Raw genomic sequence first — 24,979 nt, 5'->3', positions numbered from 1 at the left:
AAAATCTTCAACTTCAAGCACTCGCACTAAGAGTGAGATGGGAATGGCTAAGGCGGACCGACCAACTCCGGCCTTGGCAAGGGTTGCATATGATGGTGGATGAGGATGCGAGGAGGGTTTTTGAAAGTTTGGTGAGCATTACGGTCGGTAAAGGGGACAAGGTCCTGTTCTGGCGAGACAGGTGGATACATGGATTCGCCGTCAAAGACATCGCGCCCACGCTGTTCCAAGGAGTGAGCGTCAAAGTAAGGAACACCAGGACGGTTGCTCAGGCCATTCAGGGAGAGAGTTGGACACTGGACGTGCAGCTCCAGTTCTCGTTTGGTGCGCTTTTGCAAGCCATGCATCTGAGGCATGCAGTTGCATCGGTGCCAAGAGACGAGCAGGAGGAGGATCGATTTGCCTGGCCACACGATCGCTCGGGTGCATACACGGCGAAATCCACTTACACCCAGCTGTGTCAGGGTGGGTTGCGTTCCCCCACGGCAAATGGGACCTGGCGCAGCTGGGCGCCGCTCAAGTGCAAAATTTTCGCTTGGTTGGCTGTGCAGCACAGATTGTGGACGTCGGATAGAAGGGCGCGGCATGGCCTGCAGGACACACCCTCGCCTTGCTACACGTGCCTGCAGGACGAGGATAACGCGGAGCATATTCTGGTGCAATGCGTCTACGCGCGCGAGGTTTGGCATATGTGCCTGGATTCAATGCACTTGAGTGTGGAGGCTCCTCTAGCGAGTGACACTTTCGCTGAATGGTGGTTGAGAGCTAGAGCCACTTTTCATGGCAAGGAGAGGAGGGGCTACGATACATTCGTCATCGAGACAGCGTGGTCCCTTTGGAAACAGAGGAACGCACGGGTCTTCCATTGACCGGAGCAAGTTAAGGGACCTAGAGAACTAGCTAGTTGGATTCTCGATGAATTACAAGAGCTGATTCGAGCAGGTGTAGGAGTCGGAGGTCTAGATAGGTTTGTGAGGAGTTGACCTCAGCCCAGTGTTCGGTGTGGTGTTGCCAGTGACGGATGTTCGCATCTGTCGCAGGTGTTTTGTAATTATATATTCTCTCTTCTATAAAAATATGGTACGCCATTGGCGTACTCTCAAAAAAATAAAAAAATAAAGCAGGCATGCACATCGGGCGACCATGCAAGTGACGCTCTCTATCTCCTTGTTGTGGCAGCTAGCACGTCGAGTTGCTGTCAGCTAGACTGAATCAGTTCTTTAATAAGCTAGCTGATCGCGGCTGGTCTAATTTGTCCTTGTATCCGAATTTTGTAGAACATCTGATTTGTATGGATATCAGTATGCCTTTTAGGTGTTTGCTTTAGATGCATATGGTGTTTTCTTAAGATCACACAACTGATTAGTACTAGAATCCAAGTTTGGGATTATGTGATGCAAGTGTGTAGAGTTTTCACTTTTTAAGGAAATTTGTGTGACATTGCATGAATAGCCGTGTGCGACAAATAGAGGTCGGACTGCCTGCGAGCTCGCCAGAGGTGCGCGAGGGGGACGGCGACCGGACGATGGAGGACGCGTCCAACAACAAGCCCGCGCCCGCACCCTTGCCGGTTGTCGGCTTCACCATGGCACGGGCGCACTACGAGGCCGTCATGGGAGACTCTGCGTTTCAGATGTGGCCGGAGGAACAGCAGTACAACCTCTGGCTCCTTGAGCAGCACCGGCTCGTAGAGGGACAAATTCGCGGAGAGCAGGCGAGCGAGTAGGCCGTGACCGCCGTGGCAGCATACGATATAAAAATTCGCTTGCATTGCCCGCACCATCCGCCGCGAGCGTTGGCAACTTCGCGTCATTGACGTGAAGCGCGATCTTCTATCCGAGCAGATCGCGGCGGACGCGGATGTGGAGGTGGCGCATGCGACTAGGTAGGGGACGCTACGTCCACCATCATCATCGGCTCCTCGTTCGCACCTGCCTGCAACGACTGGGAGGCGGCGCATGCGACCAGGTAGGGGATGCTACGTCCACCATCATCATCGGCTCCTCGTTCGCGCCCGCCTGCAACGACTGGGAGGCGTGGCCATCTAGGTCAATCATCGATCTCAGCTCCACCGCAACACCGACCACTAGGCGGTAGACTCTGGTTAGGAAGAGTAGGAGGCGGGAGACGAACGTGGGCGCGTCCGCGTCCGTGCCACATGTCTTGCTCTTCCTCTCTAGACATGAAGAAGAACAGTATGTGGAACCCGGACGTCTCCAGGGCCGGCGAAAATTTAGACAAGGAAGTTTTGCTATGTCCGCTTTTGTTTAATGAACTATGTCAAACTTTTCATGATTTGATCCAGATTAAATAAAAATTGTATGGTTTGCATGCAATTTGTCTCGTTTGTTCAAGTTCCGTTCGAAATGTGCCTAAATTTGTCTCTTTTGTTTAAGTTCCGTTCGAAATGTGCCCCCGGACGGGTGGTGTACAGGTTGGATGGCCGGCTTCTGTATCAATATTTGTAGACATATATTGTGTTCGTTTTAAAGGACAACGTTGAAGATGCTCTAATTTTCCCTCTGTCCACCACCAAACCCTGTATTTCCTCTGATTTGCAGGGGTATACCCCACACGAAATTTTCTTTACTGGATCCGCCGTCAGGCAAAACAAACCAGGCGGAGTGTCAAAGCAATCCCAGGCCTAGACAATTCCTCCCCTCCCGGCGTGATTAGCGCTCTGGCCGGTGCCCTGTCAACGTGAACAGTTCTACCATTTGCGTGTGACTAGGCGAAAACCTCTACGCTGCACTCGTAGAACGTGAATGCAGCCGTATACACTTGAACTGTGTCCCGTGGCATCTGATATCCACACCACCGGCCGGCAGGAGAGGAAAACGATACTCTGCGTTATCCGTCCACGTAGGCTCCAGCACCGCAGAGCACATGATCCGCCGCTATATACGCACCCCACAAATAAAAGCACGCATGCACATCGAGCGAACTAAGTGACGCTTTGAATTTCCTTGTTGGGGCAGCTAGCACGCCGAGTTGCTGTCCGCTGGACTGAATCAGTTCTTTAATAAGCTAGCTGATCGCGTTGGTCTAACTTGTCCTTCTATCCTAATTTTGTACTCCCTCCGTTTTAAAATAGATGACCCAACTTTAAACTAACTTTAGTATAAAGTTGCGTAATCTATTTTGAAACTGAGGGAGTACAGTACAACATCTGACTTGTATGGGTATCACTGCACGCCTCGTGGCCTTTTAGGTGTTTGCTCTAGATGCATGGTGTTTTCTTAAGATCACACAACTGATTAGTACTAGAGTCCAAGCTTGGGATTATGATGCAAGTGTGTAAAGTTTTCACTGTTAAGGAGATTTGCGTGACAATACATAAATGGGATTTGCATCAGTGTCCTGCTGCGTGGGGGTGGGGGGCTTACCTTGTGGTCAAGTTACAGTATTATGTTCGGAAGCGCAGCAGGTTCCAAATTCTCTAACCTCTGTAAACCATCGTAGAATGGAGTGCGTAGCTGCTTTTCTATGAAATTCATATCCGAAGACTAGTATATCAATATTTCATACACACACCGAGCAAGGCGCAGTTTGAAAGCCAAAATATCATACATCAAACAACTCTTATACTCCCTCCGTTCCTAAATATTTGTCTTCCTAGAGATTTCAACAAGTGACTACTCTCCATTTCAAATTACTCGTCATGGTTTTAGTTCAAATTTGAACTAAAACCACGACGATTAATTTGGAACGGAGGAAGTACATACGAAGCAAAACGAGTGAATCTACACTCTAAAATATGCCTACATACATCTGTATATGATAGTCCATTTGAAATGTCTACAAAGACAAATATTTAGGAACGGAAGGAGTAGTTTTGAAAAAGGAACATGTACTACTACGTACATTTATTGAACTTGCAACAAGATGGAGAAAGACCTTCATGTAACGGACCCCATCACGATCACGCTTGCACCATGGATAATGGTTCACTACACACGTGCTAAGCTGCAAGCAGAGGATTGATCACATGACCGACGAATAGCACCACACCGGTCATGTCTTCTCGTATCACGAAGAGGAAAGGGTGATCCGCGACAAAATCCACCTTCATGGGAGGAACTGGTGGAAGCGATTTACACATGACTACCGCAACAGTTGTTGCGGCAGCCTCAGTTCCTTCTTCATTCACTTCTACGAAAGATTTGTGGAATATAGATGAGACACACAAACTCTGTCCTAATGGGGCATCGACCATTTCCGAAAGATCTGCTTCTGTGCTGAATGGGAGTTGGAGGCCCAAACTCTTGAACAATTTGGACGCTTCAAAATCAAATGATATCTTGAACTTAGGGATCTTGAATTGCCCGACTGGAACCGCTCGAGCAGGGATATGCTTCTCCAGAAACTCTGGCTCAGAGGTCAACTTTTCTGCCAAGCTCCAAAGGCCATCTTGTGCTTTTGGAAGAAGTATGTACATGGAGAACTGCCTCTTGTCCCCGCCTTGCTCGTAAGGAAGCTTAAGTACCTTCAAGTTTTCAAAACACGAAATATATTGGTTCTTTCTACTAGACATGAATGGTGCTTTTATTGATGTCTTGTCAAGAAGGTGGAAATTATCATCTTTGGTGCCTTATGCATGAAATTTCTGAACCCAAGTTCCTTTGAAACACAATGCATTCCCAAGAACCAGTCTCGTATCAGACTCAATGGACCCCGTAGGAAGCATCTCTTTGATGAGACCCGATGTGACTTGGTCAACCCATGAGTTCACTTGACCAACCACTTCAGCAGCCTATACCAAGACAAAAATACATAATTATTTAGTACAGTTGTCGTAACCGCAATAAATAATCTAGTTATTGTCTTTGAAATGACCAAAAGACATAAGTTACAAGATTATGTAAAGAATAAGTGCTAAATTTCCAACATAATACTAATAGTCTTTGCACAGTTCCATCTATTAGAAATTCCCTGTCATCAAATTGTTTAGGTGAGCTAATACTTCTGAAAGGCACCTTTGCTCATAAAAATAACATGCTATGTATCTCTAAGTTAAGCTGATTAATTAGCAGGGCGTCGCACACTTGCAAATCACCATATTACATACTACTTCATATAGGTATCTCTTAAGATCGAATTTACCATGATTGGACAGAAGTATAACTGCAGCACTAGAGAAGCATATGCTACTGTGAAACAGATGAAGCAAAATTGCACCACAGGGTAATAAATTAGAACTTCCGTTATTTTGTATTGGTTGGACTGAACAGTGAACATCAGATTTATTTTCACAGAAGGGTAATAAATTGACAGTGTTAGAGAGTTTTATGGGACCTGTGTGGCACACGGGAAGGGAGTGAAAAAAAATATAGGCTATGCGGGAGTGAGATGAAACTCGGAGGAATAGGTTTTTTTAAACAATGGGATATGTTTTTTTTTTTTGAGAAAAAAGGACAATGGGTTAGGTTTTTCTCATAGTTTCAAATAACCGGTCATAGGCCCACTATAGCTGTTTGAGCATGTTGCCGCTAAATGATTTTATGTACAATTTACCGTTATAGCTGTTTTTAAGGGTTGCCGCTATATGCCATAGCCCGCTATTTAAAATATACTCTCTCCGTTCGGAATTACTTGTCTCGAAAATTGATGTATCTAGAACTAAAATACGTCTAGATACATTCATTTCTGCAACAAGTAATTTTAAACGGAGGGAGTACTTTTTCTACGTGCAATGTGCTAGGAGGGTAGGGCGATGGGCCTTGTATGGGCCTAACTGAGACCGATTGGTCCAAAGTCACCAGGGATTGTTTATACTAGAAATAAGCTCTCAGGTTAAAAAAAAATACTAGAAATAAGCTCTTGAGATGAACAAAAAGTCCACAAAATAAAATGAAAACGCAGGTGTCAAAAAAATCTGAAATTTTATACATGCACACATGTTTGTGTAAACTTTCATTAATACGAAGAAATTTTTATAGGTGTGTACATGTTTGTGTAGACCCCTAAAAATGCAACTGGTTAACTTCTTATTCATGAAATTTTACACACATATAAATGACAAGAATATGTACCTCCCCCCCCCCCCATACAAATATATATAGGACCTAATAAGTTTTCCGAGGTTACCTTTGACCATGGGTTAAAGAAATAATACATGCCATGGATGTTACACAAATCATATCATCAAATTTTTACGTGAAAGGAATTTTTAGTGATATAATTATTAATCTTATCAATTGTCAAAGACAACTTCAAAAAACATGTTGGGCCCATATATTTCGATGGAGAGAGAACATGTGCATGTGTCAGTTTTTATATATCTTATTCATGTTCATTGTTTCAACTAATGGCTGCACCATTGAATTAAGGGTGCGCCCGAGATGAATGATGAAAACAAAGTTATAAATTCAAGAAAATACACACAAAGAAATAAGTTTGTATATGTCTGAGCTTTTAACATCGCTGTAGAATTTTCCCGCAAAAAAAACATCGCTGTAAAATTTTGATGGTGAAATACGAAAGTGGGTCCTGGCTTTGATTACCTTAGTCTTGAAGTCGACAGAGAGCTTGGATGGTCCTCGGCGACTTCAATATGATCCTGCGTGCCTCGGAGAAGAGCAACTTGAACCTCAATCGTACCATGATGAATAAATTCAGAGCTTTCGTTGATAATAACGAGTTGAAGGAGCTTTACATGCATGGACGTCGTTTCACTTGGACGAACGAGCGGGAGGCGCCTACATTTACCAAGATTGATCGCGTCTTGGTCTCCGTTGACTGGGAGCTGGCTCGACATGATTACCTCCTCCAGGCGCTCTCCACTAACATTTCAGACCACGCGCCCTTGCATCTCTCGGTTGCTGCTCACCATTGGCCAAAAAAAAGATTCCAGTTCGAGTCCTTTTGGCTCAAGATTGACGGCTTCGATCAGGCTGTTTGCGAGGCATGGACCTGTGACCCCGCGATTATCGACCCGTTTAAAAGGTTGGACACTCTGTTCAGAAATGCCGGTGCTGTGCTGCAAGCTTGGGGGCAAAAGAAAGTCGGTAACATCAAGTTGCTCATGTCCGTTGCCTCACTTGTGATTTTCCGGTTTGATCAAGCCATGGAAGCTAGAGGCTTGTCGGAGCTTGAGATTTGGTTGAGGAGATCGTTGAAGCTAGCCTTGTTGGGGCTAGCATCCTTGGAGCGCACCATAGAAAGACAAAGGTCTAGGTTTAGATGGTTGCAGGAAGGAGACGCAAACACCAAATTCTTCCAGTCGGTGGCCAACGGAAGAAGGGCTAAAAACTTCATCCCACACATCAGAGTTGGAGTAGAGACCATCACTGATCAGACGCGCATGGAGGAGGCTTTCGCCGATGCTTTTCAGAGCCTCTTGGGTATGGTGCACACAAGGAACCACACCCTGGATCTTGATTACCTGGGAGTTGAGCAACTGGACCTACGAGACATGGAGGTTCTCTTCACAGAGGAGGAAGTTTGGGGCGTTATCAAAGAGATGCACCCGGATCACGCCCCTGGACCGGATGGCTTCACCATCGCTTTCTATCAAAGGGCATGGCCCACCATCAAGAGTGATGTCATGGCTGCACTCTTCAAGCTCTGCGTGGGCGACGACCGTGGTTTCGCCTGGCTAAACCGCGCCCTCATCGTCCTGATACCAAAGAAGCCCGATGTGATTGAAGTGGGCGACTACAGGCCTATTAGTCTGCCCCACAGCTTCTCCAAGATTTTTGCTAAGTTGCTTGCTAATGGAGCGCGAAGGAGAATGCATGAGCTTGTCGGAGTCAACCAGTCTGCGTTCATCAAAGACCGTACCCTGCATGATAACTACTTGCTGGTCAAGCAAGTTGCGAGGAAAATCCATGCGAGGAAGAGCCCCGGAGTGTTCCTAAAATTAGACATCACTCGCGCCTTCGACTCCTTGTCCTGGCCATTTTTGTTCGAGGTGCTGCGCGCTAAAGGTTTTGGAAGAGTCTGGTTGAAGTGGGTGGCTAGTTTGCTGCAAACAGCGAACACCAAAATTATGGTGAATGGGGTTCCTGGCAGGAGAATTTGGCACGCCAAAGGTTTAAGACAAGGAGATCCAGTCTCTCCTTTGTTGTTTGTCATTGCCATGGATATCCTGTCCGCGATCGTCGCCAAAGCATCGCAAGAGGGAGTTCTTAGCGCTTACACGGGCATCTCTTCTACGCAGCGTTTGTCGGTATATGCAGCCGACGTTGCGCTATTCGTCAAACCCTCAGATGCAAATCTGCAATTTGTAAGGCATGCGTTGGAAATCTTTGGTGAAGCTTCGGGCCTTCGAGTGAACTACACTAAGTCTACCGCCATCCTCATCTCGAAGAACAATGATGATAGAGCGAGAGTTGAAGGTATCCTTCAGTGCACCATGTCCGAGTTCCCCTGCAAGTACCTTGGGCTACAACTTGCGCTCAAGCAGCTTACCAGGGCTCAATGGCAGCCACTTCTTGATCAGGTGAGGCACTTCGTCCCCGCCTGGTAGAGAGGCATGATGCAGCGCTCGGGAAGATTGATCTTGGTCAAGTCTGTGCTCTCGGCGAGGCCGGTTCACCACTTACTGGTCATGGACGCCCCGGCCTGGGTGTTTGAGGATAGAAATGGGTGGCTGCGCTCTTTCTTTTGGAAGGGTAAGGATCGGGTCTCCGGAGGGCATTGCTTAGTTGCATGGAATAATATTTGCAAGCCAACTGCCTTCGGAGGATTGGGCGTGAAGAACATGAGTTTGCAGGCGATCGCGCTTAGAGTGCGCTGGGAGTGGCTTAGGCGGACTGATCCCCGCAGGCCTTGGCAAGGATTGCATCTGCTGGTGGACGACGAGGCCAGACAAGTTTTTGATAGTCTTGTAAAGATTGCAGTCGGGAAAGGCGACAGAGTATTGTTCTGGAGAGATAGATGGATTCATGGCTTCTCGGTCGGAGACATCGCCCCTCTCGTCTTGGATGGCGTGGACACGAGGACCGGGAACTCTAGGACAGTGGCTCAGGCGATGTTGGGGGAGAGATGGACCAGTGACACCCATTCCCAATTCTCCTTCACGGGTTTGCTTCAGATGGTGCACCTGAGGCACGCGATTGCTACGGTTCAAAGAGACTTACAAAGCGAGGACGAATTCAGATGGCCACACGATCCTTCAGGAGCGTATACTGCGAGATCCACGTATGCGGAACTTTGCCAGGGCGGAATCCGCTTCCCCATGGCACGGGCCATTTGGCGAAGTTGGGCCCTGCTTAAGTGCAAGATTTTTACCTGGCTTGCGGTGAAACACAGATTGTGGACCTCTGATAGGAGAGCTCGTCATGGTCTGCAAGATGAGCCTTCGGCTTGCTACATTTGCTTGCAAGAAGAAGATAATGTCGAGCACATGTTGGTGCAATGCCCATATGCGAGAGAAGTCTGGCACACATGTTTGGACACTTTGCAGGTTCAAGTCGGTATTCCGGTCATGAGACACTAGAGGAGTGGTGGCTCAAGACTAGGAGAGGATTCCACGGAAAAGTGAAGCGAGGTTTCGACTCGCTGGTCATTGGAGCGTTGTGGGCCATTTGGAAGCAAAGAAACGTGCACGTCTTCAACTGGCCGGAGCAGGTGGTGGGCCCGAGAGAGCTCGCAATGGCGATTCTCGGCGACATTCGGGATTGGTCGAGCGCTAGGTTTGGTGTGGGTGGCCTAGACAGATTCGTGAGGAGTTAGCTTTTGGTTTTTTCGGTGTGGGTGTGCTGGCGACTAATGTTCGCATTGTTCGTCGGTCTCTTGTAAATACTTTGCTTCCTTCTATAAAAATATGGTACGCCATTGGCGTACTCTCGAAAAAAAAGGACGGCCTGAGCGGCAGCGACGTCGGAGAAGACGGCATTGGCGAACGAGACGCGCGGGCCGCCGGCGCCCGAGGAGTCGGCGAGCACCAGCGGCACCACCTGCTTGGCGAACGCGTGGAGCCCCTCGGCCTCGCCTGCGCCGAGCGTGGCGACGAGCTGGTCGCGGGTGGCGCCGGCGGCGCCTGCGGCGATGAGGCTGAGCACGACGTGGAGGGACAGCGGAGAGAAGGCAACATTGCCGCGTGCGCCGTCGACGCTGGAGGGGGAGGAGATGGCGGAGGCGAGGCGCAGGGCAAAGCTCGTCTGCTGGGCGGCGGAGACCCTGATGCTGTCGGTGGTCGCCATGGCTGGAGGCTGGGGGTTCCTTTGGACTTCCATGTTGATCTGGAGAGGGAATGTATTCTCGAGGGGTATTTAACGAGCGGAGTGGGAGAAGAAGCCTTTGCATGGAGAATTCTAAGAAGAGATTTAGCTTCATGGCTTAGGGGATCCAGGTATTCTACTCACATTAAAAAGGAATGTTGCAGGTGCGGCGAGACGGAGACAGACTTGCATCTTTTCTTTACTTGCAATTTCACTAGAGCTATTTGGTTCCTATTTGGTCTTAAGTCTGATGAGTTCAATCATAACTTATATCCTTTTGATGTGATTCAAAGGATTTTATCTTCTCATCATGCTGACTTAGATCTGGATACCAGTTTCACGTTGCTTTGGAATATTTGGAAAGCGAGGAATGATCTTCTTTTTAATAAGAAAAAATGGAGTATTATGCAGGTTATATATGCTACAAACGCTATGCTAAATGCGGAGCTAATGGAGGAGAAGGCGGCGGCTCACATCAACCCTGCAAATAATAATATTTCTCCTTTTCACGTTCAAAATATACAGTTCCAAAATGCAGGTCTTTTGGCGTACAGTGATGCTGCGTACAATCCGGAAATTGCAAAAGAAGAAGCTGGTCTTGGAGTTTTTCTTAGAAATGTTAGTAACAACCATACTGTATTTGTTCAAGCTGCTGCAAAAAATGTTTGCTCTATTTTGCAGGCTGAAGCTATTGGATTATCACTGTCGGCTGAGGTGGTTAAAGCTCTAGGATGGAATACTGCTATTTTCTTATCTGATTGCAGGAATCTTGTCCAGGTGGCTAAAGCAAGAAACCTTTTAGAGAGTCCAGGAGATTGGAGGATAAGACCTATGCTTGCTGAATTTCTTAATCACACTTCTTTTCTTTCATCATGTGAAGTCAGGTCTATACCTAGGAATGGGAATGTCATTGCTCATTCCCTAGCTAAGAAAGCTTTTATGCAAAGAGCTGTCTCTAGTTCTTCAATCTTATGCAGCAAATCTTCTGGATGTAAAGCTCAACAAGCTTTAAACTCTATCTCCTTTCCTTTTGGAAAGTTGATCTCTGTACACTATTTGGGTTGCAAATAAATAAAATCAAGGGCACTCTTTGAGGGCCAAAAAAAAAGGGCTAGTCTGTTTTTGTATTTGAATATGGAAGATGAAGAGCCGCGTGTTGTCTGAATTTAGAGCTGAAGATCGACGTGTGCGGTCTCGTAGGGACACGAGCACCGTCCGGCCTCCAGCACGGTCCCTTCGTGTGAGTCTTGCGCAATATCGACAGCGACCGGAGGCGGAGAAAGAAACGTCCGGCCTCCAGAACCGTCCCTGCGTGTGAGGTATATTTGAGTTTTTTTTTATGTATGAAAGGGGGTTAAACCCCCCGGTCCCATTTTATAAATGAAACCAGAAAATCCAGTACACAGGTTTTAGAGCCTGGGAGCATATGTTAAGCATGTTCAGAGGCCAGATTACACAAAAGAAAATAAGTTCTCGGACATCATACAGAAGGGAGTATCAGGGAGTATTTAACAAAAAACTACCACATTTCATGGAATCGTGCGTACAAACTACCACTTTACAAATTTGTGCCGAAAACTACCACTTTTTCACTAATCGTTGACTAAAAACTACCATGTCGGGAAAATGGTCGATTCACCTCTTCTAAACGCCTTTCTGATAGGATGGGCCCACCTGTCAGCATCAATCTTCTTCCTCCTTCTCCTCCCTCTCTCTCTCTGGCATTTCCTCAAACACCTCATGTGCACTCTGCGCTCTTCTCAATGGCGACGCCCCGGCGAAGCACACGATGGCGGCCAGCAGATGGAAGCCCAGCGTCCTGGACGACAAGGTCGCTGAGGCTCACCACCTGGCTGCTCCCGGTCACCAGAGCCTTCCTCTCCTCCATCTCCTCCTCTGGTGCTAGCGCGCGCACACACAGGCAGCCACAGCCGGCGCCGGCTCCCACGCACGCGGCGAAGCAGTCCAGCACCCTGCCCCCATGCGCCATAGCCGCAGCCTCGCCTCTGGCCTCTCTCAGACTCGCCGCAGCCTGGCCATTAAGTTGGCCTCTCTCCTTTTCACGGATAATGGCAGGAGCTAGTCATGGCCGCTGCCGTGCCCGGGCTCGAGCTTAGCCATGGTCGCGCCCGGCCGCGCTTGCTGCTCCTGCTACTCCTTGTGGCCCGCGCCGGTTGTTCCCTGCTACTCCTTGTCACCCGCGCCCGGGCTCGAGCTCAGCCATGGTCGCGCACGGACGCTTTGCTGCTCCTGCTACTCCTCGCCGGCCACTCCCTGCTGCTCCTTGTCGCTCGCGCCTGTTGCTGCTCCTTGCCTTGCCGGCCGGCGCCGAGGGGTGCACCGCTGTCGTGCTCCGGGGTGCATCGCCGCGCTCTGGCCAGAGGAGCGCTGCCGCGTGCAACGGAGGGGCGCACCGCCGCCCTGCTGGAGGTCATGCTCCGAACAGAGGGGGAGAAGGATGAGGAGGGTCGGCCGGGCGTTGGATGGGCCAGCCACCGAGCTGCCCGTGCTCTCGCTCACCGGCAACTACCTCGCCGACGAGCTCCCAGTCGTGGGGCACGAAGACGAGGTGTTTGTTGAAATGTCTAAGAGACATAGAGGAGGAGCAAGAAGATAGACACTGGCGTGTGGGACCAACTAGTCAGAAATGCGTTTAAAAGAGCCGAATCGGGCTCTTTTCAGACTTGGTAGTTTTTAGTCAAGGATTAGTAAGAAAATGATAGTTTTCGGCACAAATTTATAAAGTGGTAGTTTGTAGTGAAAGTGCGTTATATCGACTAGAGGGGGGGTGAATAGGCGATTTTTATGAATTTTTCAATGAGGAATTTGCTGGTGAGGAAATTTCTAAATGAACAACTACTTGCAGCGGAATAAGTATTCAAAAATAAACATAGCAGAACACACGCATAGTCATCATGATGAAATGAAGACAAGCACAGAGTACAGAAAGCGTAAACACAGGATAACACAAGATGAAGACAGACAGACTGAAGAAATTGAACTGAGGAAATTGAGAAAGTCTTCAGTCAAAATCTTCAAACAGATATGAACAAGCACACAACAACAGGGATGAGGAAATGAAAGAGTTGAGGAAATAGAACCAGTTAGCTCGGTGAAGACAATGATTTGGTAGACCAGTTCCAACTGCTGTCTCAGTTGTACATCTAGTTGGAGCGGCTGAGTATTTAAACTCGAGGACACACAGTCCCGGACACACAGTCCTCACCGTATTCTCCTTGAGCTAAGGTCACACAGACCTTGCTCAAACACTCGTGGTAAGTCTTCAGGTGACTTCCGAAACTTCACAAACTCGGTCACTCGGAGATCCACAATTCCTCTTGGATGCTCTAGACCTTGACGCCTAACCGTCTGGAAGAAGCACAGTCTTCAAAGGAAACAAGCGTCGGATCCACGCAAGATCAATCTCTTCAGTGATGCTCAATCACTTTGGGGTTTGTAGGTTTGGGGTTTGGGCTTTTCCTCACTTGATGATTTCGCTCAAAGTCCTCGGAGGATGGGATGCTCTTAAATGACAAGTGTCAGTTTCTCTCGGAGCAGCCAACTAGCTAGTGGTTGAAGGGGGCGGCTATTTATAGCCTAGGGAGCAGCCCGACATGATAAGACATAAATGCCCTTGTCTGATATGACCGTTAGGTGGGTAGATATTTTGGAACCGCTGGCACATAGCACAGCAACGGTCGGAATTTTGACTATCAAAATCCTCAGGGCTATCATGTTCCTCACTTTGTAGGCAATCCGCACTGGCGAATTCCTAACTCCGCAGTCAGAACAAATTCATCGGAGACCAGAAGAACTTCGTCTCTGTCACTGAAGAATATGACTGAACTGTATGAGATTTCCAATGGCTTCACTCGAAGGGATTGGTAGGTGTAGGATTTTTGAGTTGAGCATCACATGGAAATTTTTCCTTAGTATTTCCTCGACCCCCTTTAACAGTACGGTGTTTCGTATGACTCAAGAAAGAGAAAATGAAACTATAAAAACAAAAGTCTTCACGCTTCATGTTCCTCGAATGAATACCAAGTCTTCAAGGTCACACCAATTTCTTCACTTTCAAATCTTCAGAAAGTCTTCAGAAATCCAAAGTCTTCAGTTGAAGAACTTCATTTTTAGGGGTCGACTTTTTCTGTAAATATCAAACTCCTCATAGACTTATAGACATGTGTACACTCACAAACGCATCAGTTCCTTAACCTATAAGTCTTCAATACACCAAAATCGCTAAGGGGCACTAGATGCACTTACATGTAGGCACTGTTCCATGAATTGTGGTAGTTTTTTTGTTAAATACTCGAGTATCAGGCTCCTGCCCTACATCTCTCCTACTATTTTTTGGAACACAACTTGAATAAGACTAAGATGCAAGCATGAAGCTCATCACATCCCCCCCCCCCATGGCCACCAGTCTTGTCGATCCCCAGTACTGCCGCCATGCCTTTGAGTTTCTTCCATGGTTGGGTCGGAGATCCCAGCAGGTCCAGAGGGGTGACTGGGCTAAGCAGGAAGTGATGGATGCCACCGGGAGGACTCCTTGGAGGTGATGTGTATGGGTTCATTTTGCCAGGCATTTTGTAGTCGTGCAGATTCAGTTTGAGGAGGGATTGATCATCTTCTCCTGCAGATGGTGTTCCCCGTGGAATCACCCCACCAGAATTTGGAACGGTGATTCCAAGATCAAGGAAAACTGGCGTGATATCTTGTCCCATAGAGGCACCATTTCCTCTTTGAGCAAGATCGCCCATCTCCTCAATGATCCCAACACTTGCCTCCAGATCTGTTTCAAGTCAATCCACACAGCATTATCAAACACATGAGCATTTCTATTTTTCCAAAAAGACCAAAGAATGCATACACATTGGTCATACTCCACTGGGAGAATGAACTCTAGCTGCCTCCTTGGTTCCCTCGCGGTGCGGCTTGGGAATGGAGAGCTTCTACTCACTCAACTGGCGCTCCCACCCGCGCGCTGCAGGCCGGCCCAGCTAGGCTTGGTTATGCGGCTGTCTCAAAAAATAATCTGTTCTTCTTTGCAAATTTGTAAAAGTGCACAAAATTTATTTATTTATTTGCAAATTTGAAGAGCGTTTGTGAATTTTAAAATTAGTAGTTTTTTAAAAATCACAAAAATTATAAAACTTTGCAATTTTTGATATTTCCTAATTTTGGAAAAATCTAAAAATTCAACATTTTTCTGGAACAACTTGTGATTTTAAAAGGTTCAAAAATTTGAGAAAATAACATGATTTACAAAAAAATCACACATTTGGAAAAGTTCATAAATTTTAAAAATGTTCGCACATTTGAAAAAAGTTTGTGAAGAAAACGATTTTTTTTGAAAACTAACCACCCAAAAAATCATTGAAAAAAAACCAAATACCCCACCCCCCTTCTAGTAAAACCAGAGGAAGCCGAGGAAAAGATAATATGGGTCAGCGGCACACTTAGCATTTAGCTACCTCGGAGGGCCAAATCCTATTCGGCGCCTTTTGCGCCCGAGACTATTCATTCTACTAACGGGCGCACACCCCTCGTCTCGTCTGGGCCGGCCCATTTTTCTATTTCAAAGAAGCAAAAACAGCGTGAGATCATCCGGGATTCGATCCTGCGACGAGCTGGCGAGTGTAAGTCACGACAACCACCAGACCACTTCACCTGTTGTGATTATGTACATGTTTTGCCTTCTTTTCTTCTTCCTCCTTTCTTTTTTTTTCTTTTTTCTGTTCTTTTATTCTTTCTTTTTCTAATTTGAGAAACTTTCTTTCTTCATGATTTTTTTTCTGCAAAATTGATGAACCTTTTTCAATTTTTGATGAACTTTTTCAAATTCAATGAGTTGGCTTGTCAAATTCGGTGAACTGGTTTCCAATTTCAATGAACTTTTTCAAATTTTGATGATTTTTTTTGAAATTCCATGATTTGTTTTTCCAATTTTGATGAACTTTTTTAAAATTCAATAATTTTTTTTTCAAATTCGGTAAACTATTTTTCATTTTTTATGGTTGTTTTTCAATTATGATGAACTTTTTTCAACTTCCATGAAATTTTATTAAAATTCGATGAACTTTTTTCAAAATCAATGAAGTTTTCACAAACTTGATGAATTTTATTTCAAATTCGATGAACTTTTTCCAAATCCAATGAGTTTTTTTCCAAAGTCGATGAACTTTTTTCAAAAACAATGAACTTTTTCCAAAGTCAATGAATGTTTTTCAAAATTGATGAACTTTTTCAAAATTTGTGAACTTTTTTGAAATCGATGAACTTTTTCCAATTTTTATGAACTTTTTTGAATTCGTCAATGTTTTTTGAATACATGAACTTTTTTTTTCTAATTCGTGATGTTTCCTAAAGTCTGTGGACATTCAAAATTTGTGTTTCTTTTCAAAAGATATCCCATTTTTCTAAAGAGCGCGACTAAAATATAGTTGTTAGGCATTTCGCGTTGCTATATTTTTGGAAGGGCTTTATTGGTCTAGTGGTTAGCCAACCATGCGCAGGAGCTTAATGGTGCGGGTTCGATTCCTCACGGGAGCATAATTTCCGTTTGTTTTTCCTGACATGAATACATTTTTGCACTGCCCCTGCTGTTCATGGGCCGGCCCATTCACGAGCTGCAGTGCACGCTAGTTGTCCAACCGGCGCATAAGGCGCCCAAGAGAAGGTCTCCCTCGGAGGTGTCCGCCCCATACCGATAAGCCTCTATAGTAAGCACCAATTAGGATTTGAGGAGAGCAACTAGTTAACGAGCGCGAGCGGTTTGGCAGCGCTCCGCGCGTGACAAGTGTCGCGCACGGAGCACTCCCGCCAGGGAAAACCAGGTGGCGCGGTTGGTTCTCGGTTTTTCCTTTTCGATTTGTGGTTTCGTGCGTTTTGCAGTTTGACCCTCAAACTACCAGAATTTTCCATTTTCCTTTTCCGCGCGAAAACACAAAAAAATACCAGTTCGCACGGTTGGTTCCCTGTTTTCCTTTCTTGTTTCCCTTTTTGTTCCCATTATATTTCCGGGTAATGGAGATTTATGGGGTAGTTACGGGCGGGGACTACCAACACTATCAAATGTGACCTTTCAAGTAAGGAAACAAAGCAACTTTTTAATGTAAAACGACAGTCTTCAGAATTGTTCAATCGCGTGACTTCTTTATAGGCACAGGAGAACACTAGGAGAGGCACGTGTGTATAACTTTACTAAATTGAAGAAAAGCGCATTCGGCTCGTTTAATTTTCATAAACATCTTGAAGGGGGACATATGTCGAAGTGTGTGTTGGTCGTGCAGCGTGCTCGTTCGTGCGGCGCATTGTTTGTCGTGGTGTGACACGGCGCCTCCAGCACGAGGTAACCTCCTGCTCGCCTTTGGCTCGTTTAATTTTCATAAACATCTTGAAGGGGGGACATAGGTCGAAGTGTGTGTTGGTCGTGTAGCATGCTCGTTCGTGCGGCGCGTTGTTCGTCGTGGTGTGACACGGCGCCTCCGACGCGAGGTAACCTCCAGCTCGCCTTCGACTCGTTTAATTTTCATAAACATCTTGAAGGGGGGACATAGGTCGAAGTGTGTGTTGGTCGTGCAGCGTGCTCGTTCGTGCGGCGCGTTGTTTGTCGTGGTGTGACACGGCGCCTTCAGCACGAGGTAACCTCCTGCTCGCCTTCGGCTCATTTAATTTTCATAAACATCTTGAGGGGGGGACATAGGTCGAAGTGTGTGTTGGCCGTGCAGCGTGCTCCTTCGTGCGGCGCGTTGTTCATCGTGGTGTGACACGGCGCCTCCGGCGCGAGGTAACCTCCTGCTCGCCTTCGGCTCGTTTAATTTTCATAAACATCTTGAAGGGGGGGCACAGGTCGAAGTGTGTGTTGGTCGTGCAGCGTGCTGGTTCGTGCAGCGCGTTGTCCCTCGTGGTGTGACACGGCGCCTCCGGCGTGAGGGAACCTCCTAGCAGGTCGTGCAAAAGGCAAGCTGCTTTGTTTCAGAACGCACGGGTTTGAAGAATGTGCAGTCACGTCTACTTAAGAGCTAGGCTTTGTTGACGTTATATAGGTTTGTGCGTGCATGCACATGTGTGCATACTACGAAGGCATTGGTATGTTGCCTCCGGAGGCACAGGTTTGAAGCATGTGAAGTCACGTGTGCGTAGGAGCTAGCCACGATTGAGGCGCTCTTGGTATGTGTGTGTGTGGATATTGCCTGGAGGCATGGTGACCCAGGCTTTGGTGGCACAAGGCCATGCCACCTCTAGAGGCACGGGAGGGTGGTCTCCAGAGTCACGCGTAAGAGTATGTGTGTGTGTGTGGATATTGCCCGGAGGCATGGTAACCCAGGCTTTGGTGGCACAAGGCCATGTCACCTTTGGAGGCACGGGAGGGTGGTCTCCAGAGTCACGTGTAAGGGTATCTGTGTGTGTGGATATTTCCCGGAGGCATGGTGACCCAGGCTTTGGTGGCACAAGGCCATGCCACCTCTAGAGGCACGGGAGGGTGGTCTCCAGAGTCACGCGTAAGGGTATGTGTATGTGTGTGGATATTGCCCGGAGGCATGGTGACCCAGGCTTTGGTGGCACAAGGCCATGTCGCTTCTGGAGGCACGAGAGGGTGGTCTCCAGTCACGCGTAAGGGCATGTGTGTGTGGATATTGCCCGGAGGCATGGTGACCCAGGCTTTGGTGGCACAAGGCCATGTCGCTTCTGGAGGCACGGGAGGGTGGTCTCCAGAGTCACACGTAAGGGTATGTGTGTGTGGATATTGCCCGGAGGCATGGTGACCCAGGCTTTGGTGGCACAAGGCCATGTCAGCTCTGGAGGCATGGGAGGGTGCTTTCCAGAGTCACGCGTAAGGGTATGTGTGTGTGTGGATATTTCCCGGAGGCATGGTGACCCAGGGTTTGGTGGCACAAGGCCATGTCGCTTCTGGAGGCACGGGAGGGTGCTTTCCAGAGTCACACGTAAGCGTTCATTTTGGGAGTCACTGCCGTCGTACAAAAAAGAAGAGGCATTGTTGTTTATAGTTTACTGGCACTCTCTGATGATGTAAGAGGCACTGTTGTTGAAATAGTTCTCTTTTCAACATGAACACGCAATTTCTAACTATATTACATAGGAATGTGAGTTATTGATGAACTGTTTTGTCACGTCTATATAGAATTAGCCTCGTGGGCTAAATCAAAAGTTTTAGTCTTCATTTTTTCTTAAGATCTTGCTAATCTCGTCACCCATTTCATTAGCTTTGACTTGATTCATCTCGCTATTTAAGAGAATGTACAATGCCTCTGCCCTCCAGTCTTCGACCTCATCCTGTGAAATTTTGCCGAGAAGAGAAGTATATAATTAGAGTTTGTGCATATAAGTTGTTTATAAGTAAATATATATAAACTTACTATCAAATCTTCCAGGTCTTCGACAAACTTTTTACCATTGTAGAGGAATGCAAGCTTTAAAACAGCAAATGTTGATTCTCCCTTTTCTACCACTGGAACATCTTGCACGGTATGAATCTGCCATCTTGTACCCTTGGCATTCATTGTTTGTCCTAGTATGATGTTGAAGACTTCTTTAAACCTAGGTACCTAGGAGTATTGCATTTTGTAATTAATTGTTTTAATATTGCAACTTGTAAAACTTAAAAAATTGTTATGTATAAATGCTTACGATTGCCGACTTATGAACATGATATTCCTGAAACTGTCTTTCTCTTTCTTCTTTAGCATCTTCACTTTCCTGAAGAACTCGACATGCTTCTTTTGGATGCAATTTTTCGATGTCTATCTTTTCTTTCTCAAATTCCTCGTGAGTCATTTCTCGAGGATCAATAATGTGAACTTTGTGTTTGTATTTGTCCAGCACATATAGTACATAGTGGTCATGCTTCTCCATTGGAATGAATATTTGCGTAAAAAATACTTGTTGCTTAGATGACAGTTTAATATAAAGTAATTTAATAGAACGCATATTTTCTGATTTTGTCATGGAAGAAAGGGTTGTTACCATGTTTGCTGTTGAGAGCTTTTTCCGTTGATTTTCCTTGAGATACATGGGGACCAGCTGATTCTTTGTTTTTTGCAATTCGTTTTTAAATTTTGTAATACTAGTTTTGTGTTTCTTTAAATCCAATATATGATGCAAATAATATTTATGATGAAAAAACCTGTTGGAAAAAAGAGTTGTGTAACAATATAAAAAGAGTAGTTGTTGCAATATACACAAGATTTTGCTTTTTAAAAGTTTACCTCTGCAAAGTTTGGGCCTAATATTACTGTGTCACTCTGTTTTGAATCTTGTCTGCTTTCCCAGATTTCTGTTATGTCATCGAGGACCCTCTTTTCCATATGATGTGGTATGTTCATCTTTGCTGGTCTTGGACCAAATACTGCCTTCAGTTGGGCTCCAGTAAGTTGCGTGCTTTCACTGTCCCTACGGATGCGCCTAAATATAGTTTTGCTGCGATAGGGAGATAAAATAATTTTGGAGGTCACGGTCAGTGAGAAACAGATTCTTACATTAATTTTGGCTTCTGTCCAACTATTTTGATGTGCAATAGAAAACAACTCACTTTTTGTATTCCTCCTGCCAGCTGTTGCTCATGACTAGATGGAAGAGGTCGGACGCCTCCTTTCTGTGTTGGAAGCAATGATAATGTTTTGGATATGGACTGGTGCTTTGTCTTTTTTTCTTCTTTTTTTCATCTGTTTCTGTCAGCAGAAGCAGATATGTAATATGTAAGCTCTCGTGATACGAAAGGCATTGGTGAACCGTGGGATGCGTAGGTTATTACAAAAAAAAAGATAAGTAGAAATGATTTTCTTATCTTTGTTGGTGGAAAAGAACTTTGAAGTTTTTGGTTTGAATTCTTTGATTCTTCCAGGAAGTTGCTCCCACTTTACTTGGTTTGTTTCACCAAATATGGCTGTAAAAAGGAACTCTGGTTTCCACGGCATCTACGTTGCTTTGCTGCATGGAGGTCATTGGATATTCTTTTATTTTTATTTCATGGGATAATTGAAGTATTCAAGTCGTGCTGCTTGTAAAAATTAAAATTGTTGCTCTTGTACTATTCACTTACATCGAAATCCTCATCATATTTTATGAGATCAATGCCATTCCAGTATTTTGCAAATTGAACCATGAAGTGTCCGCATTGGGTACCCTGCTGTTTTGGCACGCAAACTCTGTTAGGTGTTTCTGCTATCCTCGACCAGTTCGGTTCGCTGTTGGCTTGAAGCTCCGCTTCGCCGTAATGCTTCTTCATGAGTGCGTGCATCCTTTTAATCTGTGTTGTTGTTGGGTTTTTCCATTAATAAAGGGAATGCAGGAATTGGAAAACCAATTAGAAAACAAGGTTGAATTGACGTACCAGTTCTTGGTGATCCTTATGGTGTGTTTTCCATGTATTTTTTCCATCTTCGTGTCTGTAATTCAGTGAGTCAAGTATGTCGATGGAGCTCGTGTACTTGTTGAGCACGTACAATGTGTAGTGTTTAGCTGTGTTGTGAGGTATCATAATCTATAGTGTTTGGAGACAGAGTGAGTTAAAGTTCATTCTTGTCAGGAGAATTAAATGACATGTCAATGTGCAATCTGTAGGACGAATGAATTGTGTTTCTGTATTTCTATTAACTTACCAGCTTTTTCTTTAAAAGTTCCTTCCCTATTACAAGGGGTGCAAACTGTTTCAATGCTTCTTCCTCATTGAATTCTGCTAGTCCTCCTTTTTCTCCAATTTTAACACCGAGCACGATCTGCGACCAAAAAGTTTTCTACTTTTTAGTTCAATCTTTGTAATCTTGAAATGATGCAAGTGTTTTTGTCAAATTGGACTTCATACGTTTGCAAATTCTGCGGGAAGTATGGCCTTATCGGTTATGTTGTATTGTTGCTGCACTGTCCATTTGTTGAACAATGCGTTTGCGATGGAGCCCTCCATCTGTCCATCATCTCCTTTCTATAGTTGTTCCATTATTTGATTTCCTGTAATCCAATCGGGTCGAGTCGAGCTAATATATACGTTCAGACTGCAATCAAAAAAAATTTATACGTTAGTTAGGTTGGTTTAAAAAGGGGAAACATTTCTTTGTTTTTTTGTTTATGCAAGAGAAAGTACTTACTCTCCGCATTCGTCCCGTCCTTCTTTGCTGAATAGGTATTCATGGAGTGCTCTGGCTTTGTTCATAAATTTGAAATTTCCTGGGACAAAAGTAGGAATCATGATTTCTCCAAGGATCCTTCTTGAAGGCTTTACCGTCCTTTTCTTGACCGAGATTTTCTTGTCTGAGCTATTCTCAGATGATTGAGGCATTGAATGTTCTCCTGATTTTTGTTGCAAGATTGTCAGATACGGCTTGGCATCTTTGTTGAATTCATAGCTTCATAGTCGTTCAGCCATGTTTTGATTACATCAAACTGATAGCCCATCTTTACATATTCGTTGTATACGTCTAGTTGTAGCGGGTTAAGGCTTGAAAGAAATTCATCAACTTCTTCATGCTTTTCCATTGTTTTTGGTTTTATGAAGTCTAAAGAGATGGTGCTGGAGGTGCCTTGCTGATTGCTTGTCGAGCCTGTTTCTTCTTGAAGAAGAATAGGTTGTTTCTTATGCTCGGAAACCTGTTGTTGTGTATTTGGCACGTCATTGCTTCTGTCATCCTCTTTTAAATCAGTGCATGTTTGTTCCAGTTGCTCTGTGCTCGTGATATTGCTATTGATATTTTGCTCGTCCATTTCCTCTTCGGCATGGTGTGGTATCTTGTCGTCTGGTGGTGGTTGATCTGGTTCTATTGGTGGATCATTTTGTTCGTGGTCTGTGCAAGATTGTTGGGCGACGGTGTGGCTGCTGACATCCATAATCTCTTTGCGTTTACTGGATATTTCAATAACTTCATGCTCTTGTGTGGTTGTCGCACGCATAATATGTTCTTTTGGCTCGGGAGTTGGTGGAAACTCTTCTAGTACGCAACATTCTGCCTGTTGCATTTCTTTGTGTTCCATATCTACTTCATACTTCAGCATATCTGTAAAACAATAATTAAAAAAACATTACTTTTTCTAGTGTTACGAAATTGTAAGGTTTAGTTTCTAAAGAGATTAACCTGTTGTACACTTGATTAGTGACAGTTTGGTATTCCCTCTGTGTTGACTGATTAGTTGATATAGAATTTTTTTCCTCAACTCTCGTACTTGTTCTGGCTTTAAGGTTGGTGCTGTTCCATCATTGGAGTAGTGCTTCAGGTTCATGTACATATAGAATGCGCAGTCCATTTTGCATGTAGAGGAATGGTACTAGTAAGATTGTTGCATTCAAGAATGGAAAGAAGAGAAATGTTTGAGCAATCATAGTGGTAATTGCTGTATTGAAAAGATGAAACAATAGAATTATTTCAGTAATTGTAGTATTGAATCTTGCATTGAAAAAAAAGAAATAAGTGAAAATGTTGGAAGTGCTTACGTGTCTTCTCCTTGAAGTGGCACCTGCAGTTTGACCTTTTTGAAATGGTCGATGCTTTTTCTGAAAGCTATAGCTCTGTACTTATGTGCTTCCAGATTTTCATTAATTTTCTGGTTACATTGTTGAAGAATTCTATTGTGCATGGATATGCAGTTGAAGAGTCAAGGAGTTCAAAGTGCTGTTTTTGCATGTTAACTGTGATGGTGATGTAATGACTTATAGTTTCGTCTTGCTCAAACCCGCACAACAAACATGGTAGAAGGAACTGCAAAACACAAAATAAAAAGAAAACATTTGGAAATCTTCTTATATTTAGAAACATAAAATAAAAAGAGAACTTTGCATAACATATACACAATTTTTGTTTTGTTTTTGAGACAGCTGATCTCCTTACCATGTTATAATCTTGCAGTTTTTCTTCTTCTTGCATGTTGAAAAATGATCTAAGCCTTGCAGGTAGTAATTTTTTTCTAATGTGTTGTTGATCATTATTTTTGTAGCACATTGGATCTTCGTCGTCGGCTTCCTTTATTGAGTGCTGCTTGTTTCGTCACAGATACACAAAGGGAATTTGTCAGTTCAGTTATAGGGGAAGTTTATCTATTTATAAAGTCATATATATTGTTTTAAACATGGTTCTTTTGCCGTGATATTTACTTACAGTGTTGCTTAATGACAGAATCTTTCTCCGTGTGCCATTGAGTTGTTTTCTCAGGATTATTAGCATGGGCTCGATTGCTTCGGTACATACTGATTTACCAACCTTGAAGCTTTCGGTGACATGGCCTAGATTTACATCAAACTTGTCCGTTGTAATGAAAAGCTGATCCCTGCAAAGTATATTTAGAAAAATATTTTAGTTCACACATGATACAGTCAAAATGATCGTGTGTAAGAATGTTTTCTGTGTTAGTTGCATGAACTTACATTTCTCTGTTTGTCCATGGCTTGCATACAACATTGTACAGGTCTTCGATGGCTTCGTTGACGGAATCGGTATCTTTGCCCCCTTTCTCCATTGTGCCTGCGATGATTTTGAATTTAATGTAAATAATTCCAAGTCACAAGATCACAAGATAGCAATTAAGTTTCTATTGTCTTGACTGCTTTGATGCTGGAAGATATGTCCTGTCCAGTGTTGTTCCTTTCTTGTTCTCCTTCTGCTTCCCGCGGCATGTTTTGTTCTTCATTTTGCGTTGTATCCTTTTGTTAAGTTTCTGCTCCATCTTTATTTGAGTCACCTGTGCTTTTCTTAGCATCATGTTTTTCCTTGTCAACCGTTATGTCTTGCTGGTGGTCTTTTCCATCTTGTTTTTCAGTCTCGACCTGGATGACACTGACCTCTCTGCCAGGGGAATTGGCATCATAT

At 44.9% G+C, this 24,979-nt stretch overlaps 1 pseudogene; it reads right to left on the bottom strand.

Annotated features, from left to right (window-relative positions):
* Positions 1 to 3,961: 3,961 nt before the first annotated feature.
* On the bottom strand, positions 3,962 to 10,148 carry LOC123089392 (serpin-ZX-like; annotated as a pseudogene).
* Positions 10,149 to 24,979: the final 14,831 nt, after the last annotated feature.

Source organism: Triticum aestivum, chromosome 4B (assembly GCF_018294505.1).
Source record: "Triticum aestivum cultivar Chinese Spring chromosome 4B, IWGSC CS RefSeq v2.1, whole genome shotgun sequence".
Lineage (NCBI taxonomy): Eukaryota > Viridiplantae > Streptophyta > Magnoliopsida > Poales > Poaceae > Triticum > Triticum aestivum.
The sequence above is the reverse complement of the archived record's forward strand: the minus strand, read 5'-3'. Positions and strand labels throughout refer to the sequence as shown.